Raw genomic sequence first — 9,476 nt, 5'->3', positions numbered from 1 at the left:
GTGAACGCGGAAAAAATATTCCGCAGTGAAAATCGGAGGAATTGAAATAAAACCAATTTTAAAGGGTTTTGAACAAGGAAATCAGTTCAAAAATATTCTATCCACCATTTCGCATCTATTCCACCCGGTTTCGCAGCCATGAAATGCAGTATAGTCGAGTTTTTGAAAAATATAAGTATTTCGATTTTCACGTACGCAAGAGGTGTAAATGTACCTTTAATGAATTCTGCCGCACATCTGATGAATTTTGCTGCACACCTGGTGAGTTTCCGCCCGTTCCAGCGCACAATTACGCACACTTCAGTGTGCTGTCAATGTGCTTTCCTCGCGTTCCATACAGTTCCATACGAACGTTGCAGAGTTGAGTAAATTTTGTTCACACTTGATGAAATCTGCCGCACATTTGATAAATTTCGCTGCACATCTGGTGAATTTCCGCCCGTTCCAGCATAAATTTCCGCACACAGCTACCAATGTGTTTTCCAGAGGTATGAAGTATTCATCGAATCTCATGTAAATGGCGAATCAAAAAGATGGGACGCACATCTGATGAATTTTCTGCACACTTGCGTTCCAAATGAACATTTCATACCGCTGAAGGTGGCAACTGGAATCAAGGGAATCAGGTGACTCGATTATATTCAGCCAACGCGCGGCGCGGAATAAGGGCCATCATTTAAAAAAAAATCTTTGTGAGTTGAATCCTGTTTATTTCATAGTTTTCTTACATAACCCAGTCTACGAACAACTATATGTAGGCATAATCATAATTATAGCTTCGGTTTTTTTTCGCCAAAAATATGTGGTATACTTATTTCATGAATTCATCTCTACAGTTGCTTTAGGAAATTGGAGTTCTAAGTTGTTAAATGTAATTCAACATCATCGTCTTATTTATGTATAATTTTGTTGCACTTCTCAAATTTTTGTACCCGTCGATGTTTCAATTTTTTTCACTTTCAGTTTTACTGGTATCTTTTTCTGCAACCGATTCAGATTCGACCGCAATGGGTTGCAAACCATCTGTTGTTCCGACATCCTGCTCCGTTGTCACACATTTTTTACCAGTGTTTGAGGCTCCTTTATCGGCTTCAATCTTGGCGTACTCGGTTTTGATCAAATCGCGTAGTTCATCCTGAAACGAAAAGCTTATCACTAAAGCGGGTCATAGACTACACAAATGGCCTATACAAATTCGATGATTACACGACGATTGTTTGATTCTTGCTCGCCCACACACGATACAAACATAATTTCACGCGAACACAAACGATTGCTGGCGAAAACAGCAACAAACAAAAACATCTCCAACCCGGCTAGGAGGATGGTTTGTACAAAATATTTCGAACCCGACCGATTTTACTCCAACTGTTTGGGCGCTCATTCAAGCAGTGCCATACACGATGCAAATCGTGTTCACAGCGACAAAATTTCATCGAATTTCTTCGCATTTGTACAAATGTGTAGTCTGTGGCCCGCTTAAGCGTCAATACAAACATTTTTCACGCGAACACAAACGATTGCTGCCGAAAACAGCAACAGCAACAAAAAAAAACCATCTCCACCCGGCTGGGAGGATGGTTTGTACAAAATATTTCGATCCCGACCGATTTTACTCCAACCGTTTGGGCGCTCATTCAAGCAGTGCCATACATTTTGCAAATCGTGTTTACAGCGACAAAATTTCATCGAATCAAACAATCGCCGTGGAATCATCGAATTTTCCCAAGCCAATTTGTGTATAGTCTATGGCCCGCTTTAAGCGGACTACAGACTACACCACATTTGTACAAATGCGATGAAATTCTGTCGCTGTGAATACGTTTTGCATAGTGTATGGCACTGCTCGAATGACCGCACAAACCGCTTGAGCGAAATCGGTCGGGATCGAAATTTTTTGTACAAGCAACCCTCTGTGGCATGGTGTATGGTGCTGTTTATACAAAATACAGGCTCCAGCCGGGGTGGTTCTATGCTCACCCACACACGAAACATATATCAAGTTTTTTTTTGTTTCGATTATAGTCGTTTTACCATCTTTATGGCATTCGCGACTTTATCAACGATGCAGTTGGCGGATCGTTATTGAAAAACTCATCCGGTACAACTGTGTTCGATGTTTACTCTTGGGCTCGAACTCGCGGACATCGGCTCAGGAGACAACAGACTTGCCAACTGAGCTATATCACAAGCCCTAACATATTTCAAGTGAACACAAACGATTGCTGGCGGAAACAGCAACAACAAAAACTCCCTCCACCCCGGTTGGTTTGAGTAAATAGCCTGGATTTTGTACAAACAGCATCATGCCACAAAGGGTTGTTTGTACAAAATATTTCGATTCGGAACGATTTTACTCAAGCCGTTTGCGCGCTCATTCAAGCAGTGCCACACACCATGCAAATCGCATTCACAGCGCCAGAATTTCATCACATTTGCCCAAATAAAAAGTAGTCTATGGCCGGCGACAGAATGTCATCGAATTTCATCGCATTTGTGCAAATGTTATGTAGTCTATGGCCCACTTTAGTCTCTTTCCTATTCGTAAAATTAGATCTGACTGAATATCGTCAAAACATGCGCTCCATAGCCAACCATTAAAAAAAAGATATTTTGCTTCGACATAGCTTGAAGTAATCGAAAGAAATTAGTGGTAATGAGTAGTGTAGTAAGTATTCTTCAATAATACTCACCCCCATGCCAAGTTTATCTGCAAGGAAGAAACAACCGTCGTCACAGTTACCGGTCCATGCTACATCTCGTCGATTACCGGGCAGATCGAAGCACAGACCTTCGCCGAACATCATTGCCCGGAAGAAGCCATAGCCGCCACCACCAACTTTGTCCCGATTGATCAGCAATCTAACACAATCGTCGCTGACGTACTCTACAAGCGAAGCAAACGGTTGCACTGTGAGAGACGTTCCCATGATGATTAGCAAATCACATTCGGCAAAGTCACGATGAGGCAAAACATGAAATCTTTCCGGCAATCCTTCGCCGAAAAATACAATATCCGGTTTGATTATGCCACTGCAGCTACATGTCGGTATTTCATCAGCAAATATTTTCTCTGAAAGTTTAAATTAAATGATTATAACAAAAAGTTTATGTAATTTATTTTAAATTTGGGCCAAACCTTTAACAAATTCGAGTGAATAAGCTTTCTTGCACTGCAGGCAATGATTGGTGAAAAATGTCCCATGCGCTTCTACGATTTTGTCTTCCTCGATACCTGCAATTCGCTCCAATGTATCGATGTTCTGGGTATAATGCCGTATAAGCAAACCCTTTTGCTCGAGTAATTTAACGAAATAATGCGAAGGTGTTGGTTTGAATGTACCAGGGTACAGCTCTTTGGCTAGCTGGAAGAAAGGTTTCGGATTTTGATAGAAGTACTCCAGCTCAAAAATTGCCTGCGGGTACGGTAGATTGTATTTCAATAAGTTATTGTACAGCCCAGTGTCTGGTGATCGGAAGTCGGGGATTCCCGCGGCTGAAAGTGGTCAAAGTTTGTTTTAATGAACGAATCCTTATACAACGGCGCGTTCGTAAATTGATTTTTTTGGGTGATGCATCAGTCGATTGATTTGTTTGGTAGATGTCAAATCACTTTCCATATGCTTTTGCATACGTTTGTTTGGAATTTCGAACGCCAGCATCGATAAAAAAAATCACTTCGATAGAATAAATCAATTTACGAACACGCCGTAAGTAGCAAAACATCTTACAAGTTGAAATGCCAGCGCCGACCATAGTGACTATTTTTTTGAATCCTCCGTTCTTCCAGTGCTTAATAACACCATCGATGTCTACAGTTTCGAGAACCTTTTTGCGAGGAACACTATCCTTATCTTCGTAAGAATCGGACGTATAGAAGCCAAGTTTGTCGGAAAGATACTGCCGAATCCTCTCAATGCTAATCGAATCTGTCTGAGAACTGCCACCTCCGGCTACATTATAATGGTCCTCGTCTTCACTGTCATCAAACTGGGAGAAATCAGGAGGCTTGTTTGAAGTACTACTTCGTCTTTCGTTTCCACCGGTAGCTAGTTCTAATTCTTTTTCAGCATTCACAACACTCACTTCATCACTGTTAGCGGAGTGTCCAGCTCCATTTGAATTTTCACTTGTTGCAGAGCCAGCAACCGGCTGTGGCGGAATATCCGACATAACACCTAGATTTCGTATGCGTTTTACCAAAAGGGTGGTTATTGGCAACGTTAAGTGCTTTGAGAAAGCTCACAAATAAAGCCGTTTTCTGGTTGTCTCAGCCTGTCTCAGCCAGCGAGCATGAACATTATTCTTCTTGTTGTGTTTAATGCACCGTTTTTGTTTTCTCCATCGCAGTCGTTCAGTGCTAGGGGTGTCAGGTGTCCTGATTTTTCAGGATTTGTCCTGATTTTCGAGAGGCCGTCCTGATTTTTAAAAATTGCTTAAACTGTCCTGATTTTTGAAAAATGGCCCTTAAAATGTCCTGATTTTTGTAAAACTTCTAAATTATTAATAAATTTAAATGATATTAACTGCAGGCCAGCCAAGGTTCTTCTAGCTTCAGTTGCATAACTTGAGGCGTCTTCAGCACCTGTGTGTCGCCTTAAGTTATGCAATCTACCCGCATAATCAAATATCATACCACGAATCTTCAATATCATTTAATTCTGATTACCATAATAGTGACTATCCAGTTTATCGTCCTTGAATAATTTAATTTTCACCAAATTTCCATTTTTGCGGCGTCCCTACTAGAAATTATGATGTACTATTACTGGTCTTAAAAACGAATTTGATTTGTGTCTTTACTTCACGTTATTCATAAAGAAACAAAATGGCGTTTTCGAGTGAGTTCGAGGTTTCAATTCTTAAGAAAAAGACGTTCTCTCGCGAAATTTTCTGCATCGTAACGCAAGCTATACCGCAATCGGTGAGGAAACAGTGGCGATGGAACCAGTGTGGAAAAAAGTGAAACTTTACGAGGTGGTTTCTACAAGAATTGTACGAAAAAAGTCAACTCAGAAGGTACGAACGAACCAATTAGATCTTCTCTTTTGGTGGTTATTTGTTTAATTGAGGCACTTGGGATCAGAGGGGTGCAAGTGATTTTTTATCAAAACTGAGATAAACTGTTTTTTGGTAATTTAAAGTATAGATTAACATTCTGTAGAAGACACAGGTCGAAAAAAAATTATTTCGATATTTTAAAGCTGTTTTAAAAATAACGTGTTAATGAAAATCCTGTTTCGCTTGGTGTCAGAAGGGTGCAAGTGCAAATATATCTAAGAAAAATCTCTCGGATGAAAGCTCAGAAGATTCAGACTTTTCGACAGGCTCTTATCATGATGTCACATACTATTCCACGGAACAAACTGAACTTCGGTAAGTTCAGATGAGTCGTTGTCGGAAGGTATTTAACAAAAAATAAACTTAAGTCTTTTAAGGAATATTTACATATCATGTTTGGAAAGGGGCCTGGTAGAATTGGAGAGTCAACTGGCCATTCATCAAGACCACGAAAATCCCAACGAAATTAGATAGTCTGGAAACTCAAATTATGGAAAAGCTACGAAACCAAGGGGAAACGTACGTTGATTCTATCGGAAAAAGCGACCAGCTAAATAGTTGACTCCAATGGATGAACACATATGCAGGTATTCTTGTGAATCCATTAAGGAAGAAGAGAGATTGAAAGTTTTCAACAAATTTTCGGAATTATGATCGTGGAACTTGCAAACCTCATTCATTATGAGTTGTATGGAAATTTGTAGCCCGAAAATGCAGAAAATCAAATGTGTGAACAAAAAAAAACAGCTAGTGTCATACTGAAAATACTTGTTACATACAGGTTCCAAATGGATGCGATCATATTGTTTGGAGTCAGAGAGGTGCAAGTGTCATTCTTGGGATCAGAAGGGTGCAAGTGAAAAATATCAAAAAAAGTAGTCCGCCGTTTTTACATAAATATCGCAAAAACTTTTGTTTTTCTTTCAGAATCATTCATTTTAGACCTCTTGAGACACATTCCATCGAAAATTAAGTAGAAAAAGCGATTCGATAATTTTGATTTAGAAAAAAAACTTTGATGCCCGTTTTCTCGAAATCATCATTTCGGCACTTGCACCCCTCTGATCCTAAGTGCCTCAATTCATAATTTTAAATTGTTTTTTTTTTTAACAGATATTTTATCCGAAGAACTGGATCTTACAGCTTGAGGCGAACTGTAAATTAGACAGCCCAAAAATTTGTTCCGGTATAAATTATACCAGTGCCGTTTCCTCAGCAGAAGTGGAGGATAGAGCTCGGACCAAACCAAGCTTTTGACCTATGCTTTAACGGCAGCTGAATAGCAATGTTGCCGATGGAATGGCACAGGAAATTGTCGACAGAAATGGTATCGTTAGGCGGGAATGGAAAATGAAAGAAGCGAATACTTTCCTGTCGCTGCTGTTTCAATCGTACCGGTACCGGTAATTCAAACTCCCGGAAGGTGTGCCGAACCTCGGTCAAGCTGGAAAAATCGGCCCGTGGAGATGGATCATCACCGGAAGGATTATTCTACGGGTGAGTTGAATGTTTTTAGAGGGCAAATAAGCGATTTTAGTAATTGACGTTCAAGTGTTTCAGATGCGACGAGGAAGTGTGGTCAGTGGAGGAAGTTTACAAAAGAGTCGTAGTAGTTCAAGTTAAAAGTTTGTGCTAACAATTTAGTGGTAAGACTTTAGTTTGAATTATCAAATTTTCAATCGTATCTAATTATATTCGGTAACTTGACAGTCCGCGGCTACCACTCGACCGAATTGGAAGCGCCACTGAAGTTGTTCAACATCCAAAACAACAACGAAACGCTGCCGACAGAGCTGTGCTCGCCTAAGTTTTCTTCGTTCCCGAGCTGTGCCTCGATCGAAAATGACGCCAGTCTGCTCAAGGTGAGCGGTTCGATAGCTACCAAATGGAACGGCTGATGGAAAACTTCTCCTCTTTGGATGCGCTCAAGAACAATGCCGCGGAGCAGTTCGATGCTCGTGATTTTTTCTCAAACTTCTGGAGTTCAATCAAGAGATGTGAATTTTGTCGCCAGCAACGGGAACGTCACCTTTAAACGCAGCAGAACAGATATTCTCCGCTGCGTGAACCGGATATCTTATGCTTCACCTGGTTCGCTTACGGCTGAGGTTAATAACTTGAAAAAGTCACCAATTTTAACATGAGTTAAGAAAACCGAGCCAGTCGTGCACGGTTAAAATGGAGCTAGGTAAGAATACTTCTAGTCTAGGTATATTTTTAAATGAAAATGACGTCCTTTCTGTTTTTCAGGAAACGTTCGGTGACGGAGCATGAATATCCGATAAAATGGTCAGCTGAATTTGTTTTGTTAAAAACACAAAGCATGCTAGATTGCCGCAGTACTTCGAAGTACAACTGGCGAAACAGAAAAAACAAAGGGCTGCGATATCGACAACCGTTTCAGAGAGATTTCAACAATCCGAGTCCAAATGAAGCTTCCATTCCTAATGACATCAAACTGCCTTGTGTCCATTTCTTTTGCCTTCGGCGCACCTTCAATGGCACCCCTGGAAGAGAAATACCAAAACCACAAAATTTACGGATGAATCACGAGAGATATAAAATTTAATGATATAGGTTACAGTTTATTTTATATATGAGGATTTTGTTATTTAATTCTAAATAAGTTTTTGAACTAAAAAAATTAGAACTATTTTCGAGGGCTAAGCTTGACTATGAACTTCTAAATCGAAATAAAATTTTAACATAGGTAGAACAAATAACTATATTAAATGTTGCTTAGAATTGAAAGTTTTAAATCGAGAAGAAAAAGAAAGACATCTAGAAAGATTTTTTTAATAACACAGAAAAGTGTCAAACTAAATTTAAAACATCAATAACTAGGTATTTAGAAATGCCAATCAATTCAGATCTTAAATACTTATTAAAAATTCAATATTGATTTCGAAACTGAGTTTTGATGTTTAAGTTTTGAGTCATACTAAAATTGAAATTAAAAGTGTTGTTTGGATGGCTTGATTGATCAATTGTTATCAATCAAGCCATCCTTTTGAGTGTCTTGAAAAGAAGATAATAGGAATAGTTACTGTATGATACTGCTCCATGGGGGATGTAACATAAAAATTGACTATTGTAATTATATCTGAAAAATACAAATATTTTAAATGTCTATTATCAAATTTATTTACATTACTATTAATTACCAATCCTACCACGAATCATCCCGCCTAGTTAATTTTTTGTCTTTTTATTATTGTTAAAAGATACGTTCTATCGTCATCATTTTCTTAAAAGATCATAAAGTAAAGGTTACACGTATCATATATTTCGGGTCATGGCCGCTTTGGAAAAGAAAAAAGCAAAAAAAATGAATGGTTACTCTACTTAACGACCCGTTCGCTGTATCGTAAAGTGCGCCCAAACGCCCAAAGACTACCTTAATCGTACATTAATAATCCAAAACTATAAAGCTAATCTTTCGTGTGTCTTAGGAAGAAGATAATAGCAATCGTTATTTAATAATACTGATTTATGCGGGTAATCAAAGCTGCATGTTATTTTCATAAATTCAGTTATGTCCTGAAACACCCTGAAATATCCTGAATTTTTTCATCGCGGTGTCCTGATTTTTGACAAAACCACCTGGCACCTCTGTTCAGTGCATGATGCACGCTCTTTTTTTTTTATTTAACTTAAAATTAATACACGCTAACTTTTGGCTACCCCTTAAAGGCGTAAAATTGACCCGTTATTGAGAACCTCCACGATCTGTCAAATAACGGGTCATTTTTGCAGGTCAATATTACCCCTTATTTCGAAAAGCTCGAGTCCGCTTCAAAGGGGTAGTTTCAGATGTTGTTACATTCATAACGTTGTTATTTGTCCGGTAAATTGGCAGCGATTAGAAAGATTGTGTTGCGAGGCAGTAAAAATCGACGAGTTTGTTAATAAACCACTTGTTTGTTTATTACAAAATTCCTACAATAGAGGTAGATTATTAAATGTAAGAATTTGGAAGAAATATCTACACCTTACTTTTAGTGATTTCCTGCCTTGCACAAGTAACCAGATTGGCTGGTAGTATGATCACGTATGATATCCAAACCTAAGATGTTTAGTTTTTAAGGTTAGGTAAGTATAGTGACTTGGAAATTTCTTCTAAGCGGCTCACCTGAGATATCGATAATTTTAGTTTTCGGGAGCGATGGCCAACAAAACGGTAAATATGGAATTGGGATTAAAGATCTACAAAATATTGGATTAGCAAACTGTAGCTAAATTATGCTTCACTGTGTGACATACCCTAGTCGATTGGGATAAGCATTAGTTGTGTTCCCGGACTATATTACAGGGCTGCAAATGCCACCTAGATTTAAAGGAAAATAGATAAACTTCGCCTAGCTTGTAAATAGTGCTAAATTTACCTCAGATGGTTTACAATTAAACTTATAATG

The 9,476-nt window shown here is 38.8% G+C and overlaps 1 long non-coding RNA gene across 3 annotated transcripts; it reads left to right on the top strand.

The window, feature by feature from the left end:
* Nucleotides 1-7,999, top strand: LOC129739660 (uncharacterized). 3 transcript variants are annotated; one of them, XR_008735933.1, is made up of 5 exons: nt 1-5,019; nt 6,175-6,558; nt 6,622-6,707; nt 6,772-7,249; nt 7,312-7,999. It is a non-coding gene; the product is annotated as an uncharacterized LOC129739660 (long non-coding RNA). The 3 variants fall into 3 exon arrangements; XR_008735934.1 differs by having other exon boundaries at nt 6,614-6,707; XR_008735932.1 differs by having other exon boundaries at nt 6,175-6,707.
* Nucleotides 8,000-9,476: the final 1,477 nt, after the last annotated feature.

This window comes from Uranotaenia lowii, chromosome 1, assembly GCF_029784155.1.
Source record: "Uranotaenia lowii strain MFRU-FL chromosome 1, ASM2978415v1, whole genome shotgun sequence".
Lineage (NCBI taxonomy): Eukaryota > Metazoa > Arthropoda > Insecta > Diptera > Culicidae > Uranotaenia > Uranotaenia lowii.
This window is presented reverse-complemented; position numbering and strand designations above follow the sequence as displayed.